This window comes from Zingiber officinale, chromosome 11A (genome assembly GCF_018446385.1).
Source record: "Zingiber officinale cultivar Zhangliang chromosome 11A, Zo_v1.1, whole genome shotgun sequence".
NCBI lineage: Eukaryota > Viridiplantae > Streptophyta > Magnoliopsida > Zingiberales > Zingiberaceae > Zingiber > Zingiber officinale.
Genome location: NC_056006.1, coordinates 27037200 through 27052856, shown reverse-complemented (window position 1 = coordinate 27052856; position 15657 = coordinate 27037200).

Below are 15657 nucleotides of genomic sequence, written 5' to 3'. Positions count from 1 at the left end.
TGCTACTTCTTTGATTCCTTTAGGTTCGGACAATTGGCCTTGACGTGTCCCTTTTGATTGCACTCGTAGCAGGTTACTTCAAATTTTACCTTTGGACTTGTCTGTACCTTTTTGGTCTGAACCACCTTCTTGATATCCTTCTTTGTGAGCCCCTCCTTTTTTTTGTAGAGCTTGCGTACTAGGTTGACGAGCTCGGCTTCTATCTCATCATCGTCATTATCTGAATCTGCTTCTTCTTCGGACTCGGGTTTGATCTGATGCTTCTTCCTTGCATCCTTTCTCTTGCTTGTAGCTACAAACAATGCAACACCTTTCTCGACCGGTCGAGCATTAGTCTGTTCATGTAATTTGAATTTAGAAAATAACTCATTTAATTTAATTAAAGATAAATCCTTAGAAACTTTGTAGGCATAGACCATGGATGCCCACAAAGTGTTCCTCGGAAAAACATTAAGCGCGTACCTTATAACATCGCTTCTCCACTTTCTGTCTGATCACGTGCAGTCCGTTCAGTAGATCATGAATTTGCGCATGAAGCTAGCTAGCAGTCTCTCCTTCCTACATTTTGATGTTATACAATTTATTAAAATGTAAGTCACGCTTACTTACCTTTGTGTTGGACGTGCCCTCGTGCAGCTCAATCAGCTTCTCCCATAATTCTTTTGCACTTGAGAATGGGCTGGTTCAGCTCCTCCTTTGTAAGCCCACATTGGAGGGTACAGGTTGCCTTAGCGTCGGCCTTGACATTCTTGATTATGCTTGCATCCCAGTTCTCGCATGCTACCAGTTTTCCTGAGCCGTCTAGTGGAAGTTGTTGGTGTGGGAAGCATACGACAATCGAACCAGTGTTTTGATTGTGTCAAAGGGTTCAAGTTAAGTTGGTTTGTTATCTAATATATGTGAATGAGATTGCAGGAAAGTCCTAAGATTACTTAGGCAAAAGTCCTAGCTGCGGTTAGGCAGGTGGAAAACCCTAGGGGGTGGTAACCCTAGGTCCTAGGGGGTGGTACACCTAGGTGAAGAAAAGTCCTAACTGCGGTTAGGCAAAGAAAAAACCCTAGGGGGCGGTAACCCTAGGTCCTAGGGGTGGTAACCCTAGGCGGAAAGTCTTGGCAGGTCGAAGCTTCCGGCAAAAATCCTAGGGGACGGTAACCCTAGATGGAAATCCTGGTGTCGCAACCAGGTGGAAGTCTGGATGGATTGTGGAGCGGGCGTCCAGCATGAAGACCAGAAGACTCGAGCACCGAGCAAAAGCTCAGTCGATCTGGAGGACCGAACTGATAAAAGGTAACTTCTCCTGAGTGGAGTAGGTGAGGACGCCTTCCCCGCAGAGGGAATAGTAGGCATCGGTTTGACCTAGGGTTTCCGGTAGGAAATCCAAAGTCAAAACCGGATAGCCCGAAAGCTGTCAACTTATTTGTTTTATTTGCTATTTGCCTAACTCTGTTTTGCAGGAAACGAACATTTCTACAGGGACAGACTTGGCCATGATCAGTCGACTGAACACCTGATCGGTCGATCGAACCGTAGTAGATTTCCATATTGCAGACTGGGTTCAGTCGAGGGATCGGTCGACCAAACCTAGGGATTAGTCAACCGAACCAAGGATGGGAGTTGACCCGATCGAAGTTGGGGAGATCAGATCGGATGAGGCGGTCATCTGATCGATCGAACGAACCTTTGGATCAGTCGATCGATCCAAGGATAAGACTTGACCAGATCGAAGCAGAGCGAGTGGATCGGATGAGGAGGAGATCATCTGATCGGTCGACCGAACGTGGGGATCGGTCGGTCGAACGTGGGGATCGGTCAACTAATCCGCTTCGGGTCAAACCTGATCTCGAGCTTTGAGGATCTGGATCAGTCCTGGAGAGGCTATAAAAGGAGCCTCGGGAAGCAGCTTCGAGGCAACAAATGAGAACTGATCAACCTATGCTCTTGTACGCTGCTCTGAACGCTCCAACTATGCTCTACGCCCCCGATGACCAGGAGCTTCAAACTTAGTATTTCTGTTGTCGGTATAACTTATTTATTGCATTACTTGTACTTCATCATTGTACATTTGAAAACTTATAGTTATTGCCCAAAGTAAATGCTCAACGAGCATGAGCCTTGGAGTAGGAGTCGCCCAATACTCTAAACCAAGTAAAAATACTTGGGTCTTATTGTGTGTGTGTTTTATTTGTTATTCCGCTGCTTTACTCGAATGTTTTCGATTACGATAAGTGAAAACCACGAGCGCTATTTACCCCCCCCCCCCTCTAGCGCATCTCAATCCAACAATTGGTATCAAAGCAGGGTTGCTTCGATTTGGTCCAACCACCAGTCAACCACATTTTCCGTGGTGATTTTTAGTTTTTCGGAGTCGATCGGAGTCGGTGTTTTTGTCGCCTTCTGATCTGATTTTTCGTAATCGGATTTGCTTCGAAGTTTGTGCAACACCACTCGAGATCACGTAATATCCTTTCTTTTAAACTACACTGTTAATCCAAGATCAAGTCCTGGGACAAGTTTTCTATTTCTCTATGTAGTAGATTTCATTATTATGGAACTTAAAGAAGGTTATAGCACTGCCCGCCTGCTGCTCTTCACCGGAGATGACTTCGGTTACTGGAAGGAACGGATGGAGGTGTACCTTCAAACCAACTTCAAAGTCTGGATGATCATCAAAACTGGACTCGAGATTTCACTCGACGGCTCTGGAAAACTGGTTTCTTGCGTGAACTGGGATGCAAGCATAATCAAGAAAGTAGAAGCAAATGCCAGAGCAACCTGTACACTTCAGTGCGGCCTAACGAAGGAGGAACTGTTACGCCCCAGGTAGTCCTTGCCAGAAGAAATTTCGGCAGCATCTCTCCTGTATGGGTGACAATATGAAACTTGACTACATCAATCCAGATACCTCGGCCAACACGACCGGAACATATGTATAATAACAATGAAAATAATCAAACACCCACGCAGTTTAATAGTAAAACATTAACCTAAGCAATAATAAGATAATCATTTCAAATAACCTACTCAACTACACCCATAAAGTACAAATCCGATATCCTACTCAACTACACCCATAAAACACAAATCATCAACATGCATCTAAACGAAAACCCATCGAGAATAAGAAATCGTACAAGATCCAAATGTCAAAAGATACAACTCTAAAACATAGTCTATAACATAATAAGGAAACCGAAATGTGCGAACTCATCGCGATGCACAGTGGTGGGGCACTAGCGACTGGAACCTCCTGAATAGCCTCAACCTGAAAATAGTAATAACGGGGTGTGAGTCCAACACTCAGCGGATACCTAGTTGACATGCATAGTAAATAATAACCAGCAGAAATAAATATGCGTACAGTCTCCTGGATAGAAAATGCAAAATGACAAAGTAAGGAGTATATGTACTAACCAAAACCTGGGAATAGGGATATCAAGGTCGTCAGACCTCGAGTATCATAAATCCTGTATGCATGTCAAACAATGCATCCATCCAATATGCAGCATATAAAGTGCAACAAACACAAGCAAAAAATGCAAATAATGCATATGATGCCAATAACATGTCCTGGTCACCCCTGATGCCAGTCAGCCATCTCACACACGATGGTGAGACCGAGTGGGTAGGGTTGTGAAAATCGTGCACTCTGTCATCACTGCTCCTGAGCGAATAAGTGGACGAGATGCTGTCGGAGTACACCTATCCTCACACCCCAAATCGTAAGTGGGGGAGCGCAATGCTCTCATCTCCTTGAGCCAGTCCAAAGGAGGTATCCCTACCGGCTACCACGCTGCGTCACACTACCCATGAGCGGACTAACGGAACTAAACAGAGCAACCTGCTGCACACACCCTGCCTGAATAAAAACCACTAACCCATGAGTGGTTGTGTGTGCAGACCCATGTAACTGGCGATGCGCTCAACAATAATAGAGTCGATTATCGCACAACATGCAATCATGCGAGATGGTGCATGACACTAATCATAGAAATATTCTGATCCTATATGCCTCCATAAAAACATGTACCATATACGTGGATCAAATAATATGATCTAGGTACACATGTCAGGTATGGTATCTAACCAGTCTGGTATATCATAAAACATGGCATGCCACTACCTCTATAACATAAATAGTAAACAGGGCATGAACGCTAAACAAATAACAAACAAAACATGCTCAGAAACAAATAGTGACATGCCGATGCAGATATAAACATAATTATTACTACCTGTTAAAATCTACTAAACATATCAACAAGACATATCAAAGTAGATAGATCAAGGTACCAGCCTCAAAAAGAATGTAGCACCAAGCAATCGAAAGTCGAGACACCCGTCTCGAATCAGAGTCCTGCGTCAAGCAATATATATATTTTATTTATCTAAATCCAAAAGAATAGCTAAATAAAATCCCTAATACTAAGTTAGGGCAAAACCCTAATCACATCACAACTAATTACAACCTCAAATTAAACCTACACATGATCTACCACATGTTCCAACCATACTAATCTTGAAATCCTCCAAATTCAATATGATCTACAACCAAGATCAATTACCTACATTCAACTAATCAATCACACTTAACCTGATTCATCTAGAACATGTATCAATTACTCCTACACATACCTCAATCAAGCTATTGGAAAGCAAGGTGATCTGCTGGACCAGACAAGAATCCCTCGATTAACAGCCGTTGTTGATTGGGGAAACCAAGAGAGCTACTGGTTAGGGTGCTGCCGGACTAAAAACAAGCAACCCTCATAGCCTACAGAACCTCTCTGCTGAATTCACTTCACGATCACAGATCCTCATTTCACTAGAGTCAATCGGATCATAAGAGATGAGATCCACAATTTAACACACCAATCCTGTGACCTAAATCAGCCACAAAGAAAAGGATTGAACAAAAATAGTGAAGACAAGGTTGTTACCTCACCACACCGCCGTCACTGGACAGATCCGACTAGGTCACAAGGATGGCGACACTAGGTCGGATCTGGTGGTCGGCGTTGCTCCGTGCGGGAAGGGGGCGACACATAGGGCATCTCTCTCTCAGCCATGGTTGTCGTCGTGTGTCTGTGGTGGTCGGTCGCGATGCACAAAGAGATCGGGAGAGGAAGACAAGGGGCAGCGAGGATGGCTAGGGCACGGTGTCACTGAAGTAGCCCGATCCGGTAGTCGGATGCGACGGTGCCGGTTGCGTCTCCGATCAGGCCTCAAGCGAGAGGGAGGTATGATCGTGGGAAGATGGAGAGGAACTGGCGCTCTCCCTTGGCCGAGGCTGTAGGCGAGGGAGAAGAGACGTCGCGAGAGGGGAAGGTGATCGAGTTGGGGGAGATGGGTCGCGAAGAGAAAGGGAGGAGAAGAGGGATCGGTGGCAGGTGAGGGCTCGAGCACGCAGAGAAAAGGGAAAAAGAGAAACAAAAATAAAAAGGAAAAATAAAATAAAAATTTAACTTTTCCTCATTAAAATGGGGTGACCTAAACAAGCTTTCTTAGAGCCTAATATTTATCCCCGTAAACTCGTCATACAAGCTCCGAAAAATTCTTAAAAATTTTGAAAAATTCTCTTATGGTTATTCGCCCTTTTTCGATATTTTATAGGAACTGAACCGTGTCGCACGTTCTCGAGCACCAAAGAACTATGGCAAAATATGATAGAGTTGCACGAGGGAACGTCCGACACGAAGGTAAGTAAACGTGATTTATTACTTAATAAAATGTACAATATGAAAATGCAGGAAGGTGAGACTGTAAAATACCAAAAAATGTAGAATAATAATAAGGGAATTTTTCAAAATTTTTAGAAATTTTTCGAAAATTTTTTGGAGCTCGTATGGATAAGTTAACGGGGATAAAAACGGGGCCCGGAAAAGCCTGTTTAGACTACCCTGTTTTAGCGAGGAAAAGTCAAATTTTTATTTTTATTTTCTTTTTCTCTTTTCCTCTCTTCCCATCGCCGTTTCCCTCTCCCCCCGCGCCTTCTCTTCTCCTCCTCGCGCCGCGCATTCTCCTTCCTCTGCCCTAACCGCACACGGGCGGTTTCTTCTTCCTTTTTTTTTTCTTCTTCCGTGACACGCCAAAGAATTCTCCTTCTTTCTCCATGAGCCGAACCCTTCTTGCCTCTGCCTCCGCCGCTGAGATCAAGACGCGCCGCTCGCCAGTGTGTGTCGTGCCTCCTCCACCCGACGACATCGCCACCAGCAGTGCCGCCGGCCGAGCCTTCCTTTGATCGACAAGCAGATCCCCTTTCTCTCTGCCCTAGCGCCACCCTCCTTCCATTTGTTTCTGCCTGACGACACCACCTTGCCCTGTCACCATTGCCGGTTGCCTTTCACCGTCGCCTTGTCGCCACCTCGGTCGGAGGTGACTAGCCGCGGCCAAGCACAACCATCCCGCGGCCACTGCAGCCCTCCCTTGTGCGCTGCCTTGTTGATCGCCGCCTACTTCCTGTTCTTGAGCCGTGCCCTAGATCCGAGCCAACAAGGTGAGTTGGTTGTACTTGGAACGCTTGATTGAACTCTGGATTTTTCCTTCTGATCGGGTCTGGCAGTTGTAGGGTTTCGGTGGATTAGTGATCCGGGCAGTGAGGAGGGTTTCTAGCAATTGCCCTTGTTTCGGTAGCCCTCATTCCAGCAGTAAATGATCAGCAGCAATCAGCGACTGTGGTTTGCGTTAAAGTGTAGTATCGTGATACATTTAGTAGTGAATTTGGATTTGCATGGTGAGTAGGATTATGTAGGTTGGATTAACGTTGGATTTTTTTTTATCTAACGGTGGATTGAGGATTAGGTTTATGTTATTATTTTAATTAGGGTTTGTCCCTAATTTAGTGCAAGAGAGTTTTATTTAGCTATTTATAGGAATTAGCTAAATAAAATGTATATGTATTGGTGACATAGGACTGTGACGTGAGACGATTATCTCGACGTCAGATTTGGACGGGATTAGATCCTTTCTTTTGGAGGCGGGTACTTTGACTTTATGTCATTTGATATGCATAGTAATGTCTTTAACAAATAACAATGATTGTGTTTCTCATTTGCTTCGGTTGATCACTACCCGATCTGATACATGCTTGTTTGTTTATTTGCTATGCACATCATGTTAGTATTTACCTAATTATACATACTTATAGAGGTAGTGACACAACCATGTTATATGTTATGTTCAGGACCTAGGGTTTTTGATACCTTATTTGATCTGTGTACCTTTGATTTGATTCATTGTCCTATGGTACATATTTTATATTTATGTATGGATATTGCTATGCTGTTCAGGATATTGCCATGTTTAGTGTCATGCATCATCTCGCATGATTGCATGCTGTGCGATAGTTTGCTCCATTATTATCGAGCACATCGCCAGTTACATGTATCTATACACACCACCACTCATGGGTTAGTGGTATATTAGACAGGTGTGTGGCAGTTCTGCTGTTTGGCTCCGTTGGTCTGGTGACTCAGCGTGGTAGCCGCCAGACGGTTCTGCTCTGTTTGGCTCCGCTGGTTTAGTGTAGCAGCGTGGTAGCCGGCAGGCGGTTGGACTATGTTTGGCTCCGTTGGTCCGCTCATGGGTAGTGTGACGCAGCGTGGTAGCCGGCAGAGATTCCTCCCCGTCATCGTGTACTTGGAGATGAGAGCATTGAGCTCCCCCATTTATGATTTGGGGTAGGAGGATAGGTGTACTCCGACAGTATCCCGTCCACTCGATCACTCATCAGGAGCAGTGATGGCAGAGTGCACGATTGTCACAACCCTACCCACTCGGTCTCACCATTGTGTGTGAGATGGCTAACTGGCGTCAGGGGTGACCATGACATTGGCATCATATGCATGATGCATTTATTGCTTGTGTTTGCTGCATTTATTTGCTGCATTTATATGGATGCATATGATTGACATGCATACAGGATTTATGACACTTTCGGTCTGACAACCCTGTTGTACTCATACCCTGGTCCTGGTTAGTACAGTTTTTTCCTGCTTGTTTTAGTTGCATTTATCCTTCTTGTATCAGGAGACTGTACGCATGATTAGTGCTGGTTGTTATTTTCTTTATTATGCATATCAATTGTTACCCGCTGAGTGTTGGACTCACACCCTCCTCCGTTGCTATTTTCAGGTTGATGCTGTCCGGAGAGTTGCAGTCGCTAGTCCCCTGAAGACCCAGAGTTATTTGATCTTTTTGTTATGTCTCTTATTGCACTATCTGGACTTGTATTTAGTTTACCTTATGGATACTGTCGATGAGCTTATTTGGATTTGTTTTACTACATACCTGCCTAAACGGCAGAAGAGGTAAGTTGATTTTATCGTCAGATTTGAGCTTTATGAGTGTAGTGGAGTAGGACATCAATTTTGTGCTTTATGAGTGTAGTTGAGTACGGTTGTTTTTGAGTCTTCTTATCATTGTTCCTTAGTTGTTCACTATTAAACTGCGTGAATGTTGGATGTGTGATTGTTGCTTATTTATTGTTCCGGCCGTGTTGGTCGACGTATGTGTGGCCCTGGGGGCGATGTAGAAAGTTTCAGGTTTGTCCGCCTTACAGGGGAGATGCTGCCAAAATATCTTCGGACAGGGACTCCTCCGGGGCGTGACAAAGACGGCTAGCCTGCTCCACGCCCGGATACAAGAACTGCTCAACGGGCTTCAGGCGATCAGACAAAGAGTGGAGAACCGCGACATCCTAAGGTATGCCTTAAACACATTTTCAAGGAATACCTTGTAGGCATCCATGGTAGATGCTTACAAGGTTTCTAAGGATCTTTCCTTAATTAAGCTAGATGAACTTTTCGCAGAATTTGAATTGCATGAACAGATAAACTCACGTCCGATCAAGAAGGGTATAACTTTGATTGCAGGTACAAGCAGAGTGCACGAACCAAAACCAAGACGCAGAATTGAACCGAAGTCTAAAGAAGAATCGAATTTAGATGACGACGACGATGAGCTCACAGCCGAACTCATCAACCTAGTCCGAAAAATATGCAAGAAAAAGAAAAAGGTAACTCAAACGAATATAAAGGTCAAGACTGGAGTTACGTGTTACGGCTGCAACCAGAAGGGACACTACAAGCCAGATTGTCCAAACCAGAAGCAACGAAAAAGGAAGGTGTTGAAGGCAACATGGTCCGAGTCATCAGACGAATCCGAAACTGATGAAGTAGAGCAAGCAACTCCTCGCTTTACCAGTACAAGCAAACATCGTTGAAACCGAGTCCGAGTTCGAGTCTGAAATCGAGAGCGAATCAGATACCGAGTCCGAACGAAGCCACGGATCCATATCCATTTCCGAAGGGCCTAACTCCACTGTAAGTTCTCTATTCGCCGGTACTCAAGTAAACGATTTACAAAAGTTAGTTTCTTATTTGTTAAGGAAATTAGCTAAATCCAATGTTTGGGTTAAGTCACTCCAAAAGAAGGTAACAACCCTTAAGGAAGTGACTAACTCGAGCCCTTTGACTGAGCCATTTCAAATTGGAAGTTCAACGCAAGTCCAAGAACTTGAGGAAGAAAACTCCAATTTGAAAACTCAAGTTAAAGAGATCAAGGTGTCACGCCCCCAAAGGAGTCTCTGCCAGACAAAAATCTGACAGCATCTCCCATGTACCGATGACAATCTGAAGCATCCATACAAGCAAAATACATCAGCCACATGCGGCTGGAATATTTATATACACAACCACGCAGTTATAATAACAGCCCACTCGGCTGGAATGAAACAATCACAACCACGCAGTTATATATAAAACAGCCCACACGGCAGTACTAAAACACAGCGGAAAAACGAAGGAAACCCCACACAACACAAATAAATACAATGCATTCTGGCACGACTTACACACAAATACAACACCAAAATCATAAGATAGTCACATGGCTATACACAAATACAATGCCAAAAATAAGAAAAGAATACACAAAAGAAAACAAACACAATCTTCAAATGTGACGTAGGACCCGGCAGACAGGATACTCCGAGCGACACCAACCATTTACAAGCTACCTGGAAACATAAATGTATACATGCGGTGGTGAGTATAGGTAACTCAGCGGGTAATAGACAAGATAGTGCATGGTCCATAAACAACATGGAGATCACAAGTATACAGTCTCAGTAGGGAATAAAGAAAATGATCATACTATCATAATCAATGCACCTAAACATAACTGACATAATAACCTGACATATAAACTGTACAAACCACAACTAACATAATGACAGATACATACCCAATCTGGAATCAACACATGGTACAATGATCAGTAAACTCACCGGATCTGCAACAGACGTACCCATGACACCTGTGCAATATAAATACGACTGCATATGCATGTAAAATAAATGACATGTATGCAGCAAGACAACCATATGCAACAATCATATCTCAAACAAGTGCAACATATCACAATCACATGCAACTAGTATCTACTAGGCATGTATGCAAATGAATCCCCCCAGATGCACCACGCATCATATGCAAAAGTGCATACATGCTCCATGGTCACCCCCGCCACCTCTCCAGATACCACGACCCATGTATGGCCGAGAGGCTTGGGTCTGTGACGACTGTACTACCCTCCAGCCCACTATATAGTGGTCGACGCGGACAGTTCGCTAATAGCTATCTAGCTACATAGCATTAGGGTCCCTGACTGCTCACAACGCCGGATCTCACAAAAACCTCGTGATCGGGTGGCACGACAGGACTAGCAGCAACTGCTCCAGCTACCACTACCCATGAGTGGCCAAGTGTGCGGTGCTATTCCCAAACCAACTGATGACTCTCTCAACCATAAGGAAGATAACGGTCATCAAATGCAATGAATGATGAACATGATATATATATATATATATATATATAATCATCATCCATGCAACAACCCCAAACCTCATAAATACCTCCAACAAGAGTATAATCGTCATGATACCCCCACGTATCCCACCAAACATATGTACACAAAATATAAGTACAATCAACATGTATCCTTCAGTAAAAATACAACAGACATGTGTATATACCCCAAACATACAATAAACACAACTCCTCCAAAAGTACATGACCAATACGTATGTACACACCACATGTAAATGCACGGTCAACAAGATGCCTATAACACATACCCACCTATGTATAGTCCACATCATATACCCAATCAGCATGGTAATACCAACAACCCGACAATCCCTACAAGACATACTCTACACGTGTAATCATAACAGAGTAGATATCAAGAGTAGAGACTGTATATGAATTAAATAGATCATCACAAGGGTCAAGCATAAGTGTCATGCAGGAAAAACAGCAACCGATCATGATATAAGATAACGCAGTCTAATTCATCCAATAATAACCATGCACTAAGTACAAGAAAATCTACAGAGAGGCCAAGGAAGAAATACTCGCCTTAATACATAAATCACGTCCTGAAATCCCACGTCAAGACGCTCGTCCCAAATCCAAGTCCTGTGATCACATAGTATATTTAGCTAATTACATAGAAAATGATTAACTAAGCAACTCCCCCACTTGGTTAGAGTAAATCTAATCAAATATGGTTATAAATTAATCCCCAATTAGCCTTAACCATACTATAACCTAATTAGATTAGGTTTACAATAAATCATCTCTATAGCTCCCCAAATCAACACATCATTTAATCCAATACAAATCCATCTCTTAACTACCAATCCACTATATAATATAATCAATTTCTACAATTCATCATTCCTAATCCCAAACCAACATAGAAATGGAAATCAACTTCCAAAACTCACCTAAGTCTGATGCCTCAACCGATGATCCACAACTAGAAACGTTGGCTGCTGAGAATTGGTAGCCGTTGCAAGGTGGGGTTGCTAATCTCCCAAAACAAATATCCTAAAATACAATCAACATCAACATATGAACATTAGACTCAAATCCACAATGAGCACCCTAAGTCAAAATTAAATCTAATACCGAACTATAACCTCCTTACACCAGAATTCTTCCCTTCACTGAAACTCTATTCTCTGCTCAGCTAACCTCCCATAATTTAATCCTCATCGGAGCAACATTGATCAGTCACATAGCTAATCCCAACATCAAAGTATGAAATCAATCCATGCTAATCAATATTGAACTTGACTTACCCTTATACCATATCCAAGATCTCTCCTGAATGGAATTAGGTTGTCGCTGAAGCAATGTGCTGGGGCAGAGGATAGGGAGACACCGACACAAACAAAGAAGACAAGAACTCTCAAGGCATTTCTTCAAACACCTGTCATGCACAAGAAATGTCACTACCCTAATCAACACTACACAAATCAAACGCCCAAGCCCAAGGCTAAGGTTAACCAATTACCTTCAAGATTCCCACAAGGCAAAGAATCACTACCGGAGATGGAAGGAAGTGGGAAAAACTTGTCACTGTAGCCGTGGAAATCCAGACAAGCAAAAGGTCGGTTAAGGTTACAACCACACCGGCGATTAAGTGGCGTTTGGCTCGGTCCAGTGGCAACGATCGGCGATGGTAATAGAACGACACAACAAGCATCGAAGACACGATGTCAATACCAGATCCCATGCGATCAGCGACGATCAAGTCGTACCCTCGACGCCATCAGATCGAGAAGGAAAGGCGACCCGACGGTGGCTCTAGGGCACGCGCGAAAACTTAGCGCGAGTGGAGCGCCGGCAACTCGCAGTTGGATGGCAACTGATACGCGTGTCAGAGCAACCGGCGTCGACGATCGAGTGGAGGCAACGGCGGAAGATCGGGAGGAGAAATCGCTAGAGCAAGGCTTGGGGGGAAGAAGGATCACGCGTGAAGAAAAGAGGAAAAGGAATAGGAATTTTATACTTAGTGTTAATTTAATCAAACCTTAAATTAATTCCTTAATCAATTTCCACTTAAATGATGTTTTAAACAGGCCTCCTTTGTATCCCGAATCCATCCCCTCAAAATGGATCATACCCCGTTTAATTCCTGAAAAATTCTAGAAATTCCTGAAAAATCTAATAATATTTATTATTTAATTTTTCCGGTATCTTACATTCTCCCCCACTAATAAAAATTTGGTCCCCAAATTTACTGGTCAACTCAGGGATCTTCATCCAATACAAGACTTAGAGATATACCATAAGGTCTGGTAATCCCTCTAGGTTATAATCCTAATACTCAATCCAAAAGAATCCGACTCACAAATCGATAGCTAGGGAGCAAAGTCGTCGCCCAACAATGATTACCCAAACCATTATATCCTCTCCATATCTTGGATAATTCCACAACAAAATCTGTCAAAACATGCTCCCAACTCTACTCTAGTATCCAAACCAACAGAGACAATCCTACTAACATCTGATGTTCAACCTTCTCTTGCTGACATACTAGACCTCAAGCTACTAAATCCGTGATGTCTTTCTTCATATCGTTCCACAAATAAGAGCACTCCAATGTCTCCCTACATCAGATATCACCCGAATGTATCGCAAATCCATATCAATGTGTTTCCTGCAGTAACTCCTCCCAGATAAGAAATGACTCGGAAACACACATAATCTCCTACGAAGATAAAGAATTTCATTCTCATTACATGATAATTCGGTATACTGGCATGAGACTACTCCGTTCATGCTACATCGAAACTGCACCAAACCCCAGGTACGATACATCTGTGTAAAGTACAAATCCGTCTACACTAGAAAGCATACCTAATACGGTGCAGTTAACAACTTTTCGTTTCAACTCTTGAAACTGATCTCGTAATCGTCTGTCCAGGAAAGTTCCATACCATCCTAGACAGTTTAGTCAACAGCATAACAATACTGGAGAAACCCTCAACTAATCTCCAATAATATCTAGACAGATCAAGGAAACTGCGAATCTCCTGTATAGACTACGACTACTCCCAACTGACAACAGCTTCTAACTGCTATGGATCCACTAATATCTCTCTACTAAAGACAACGCGTCCCAAAATCTCGCAGAAGATAATTACAATACGTACTACTGAACCTCACATATAGATGTTCCCATCGAAACATCTCTAGAACTATGCGAAGTTAGTGTACATGATCCACTTTGGATCGGGAATAGATCACAACATTGCCAATAAAGACAATGAAAACTGATCCCAACACCCTAATGATATCAAGTACATCGAGTCCATAAAAACATCTAGGGCACGGTATGCCTAAAATGATAACACCAATGACCCATAATGTACGTACAATAGGCTCACTCAACCGTAGGATCCCCAACAACAAGCCTATGATTAAATCACCAACTACAAATCACCAAATCCATAGATATCACACATGTGCTACTCTCCATGTCACTATCAATATCAAACACCAAATAGTAGACCATCAAACCAAATATCCACTAATAGATCCTCAAAGGACAATCTATCACCACACCTGATCTCACAATATCCATCAATCAAAATCGTCCTCAACATCAATCAATCATACCAGATAGTCTCCTACACAAAGATAGAGAAAAAGGAAAGCATCCAACCGTCAACACCTACTGCCAACAACTAAATGTATCCCAAAAGTATGTCAAATCTCATCATCTCATCCTTTCTGATAATCAAATATCCATAATAAAGGAATGTCAATCCAAAGTCAAAGGGTCACACAATCTCCTAACTAAGAGTCTACCTATCAAGAGAGTATCTCCACAACCCTCATAATCATCCTATATATGCCCCTTGACAAATATCGATAAAAGGTCAAACCCTCTAATATGAGATATAGACTACAATATCTGGTAAAATGATCATGTGGTCAAGGTCTTGAGTTACTTGATAGAGACAATGTTAGCTGAGTCATCTAACCATTGTCTTGTACCCCTTATTACTGTGATTGCTCCATCTGAGGTTCAGTAACCTCCAGTATCGAGCAATGTACACAAGGTAAAGAGGTACTCTCTCTCCAAACACCTCAAGGAAATGACTAAGTGATGACCTGATCTCCAAAAACATTCTCTGCTTCTTCCTTCACGTGGTACCGGGTCACGTAAAGGTTAAGTAGCTAACTTCAACTCTCTCACACTAGTACAAATTATATAACCCAATGTACTCTCCAAATTTACACTCTAGTAACGACTGTATCTCATAAGTGTTAAGCAGGTAGCTTTACACTTTTCCACATCAGTGGGGTATCCTATCCGAATGTACCTTCTAAGTCATCCTACCATGTACAGACAGTCCATGGTCAAAGTCCCCATGAAATAGGATACGACAATCCTCTACAGGCTGACCAAGCCGACAATGGTATACGGCTAATTCAGTCCTTTCTACACCGATACAAGTCAAAATATCTAACCAAGTAAGAAACATCCCAAAGATAAGAATCTCTAAAAATAGAGTAAGTCAGTCCCCTACTGGTCGGACCAACAAAATAAATCGATCAACACTATCTAATCTAACAAGAGTAAATCCATCATCTATTGATGAGACTAACTAAGGTAAATCGATACCTAACTACCCAAGTCAACCAGGGTAAAACAGTCCTCTACTAACCGAACTAACAGGTGTAGATCAATCCTCTACTGACCGAACTAACAGGAGCACGAAATCAACTAAGATATATCAAACCTCAACTATCCAAGTCAACAAGGGTAATAAGTCAAACCATAACTATACAAGTCAAC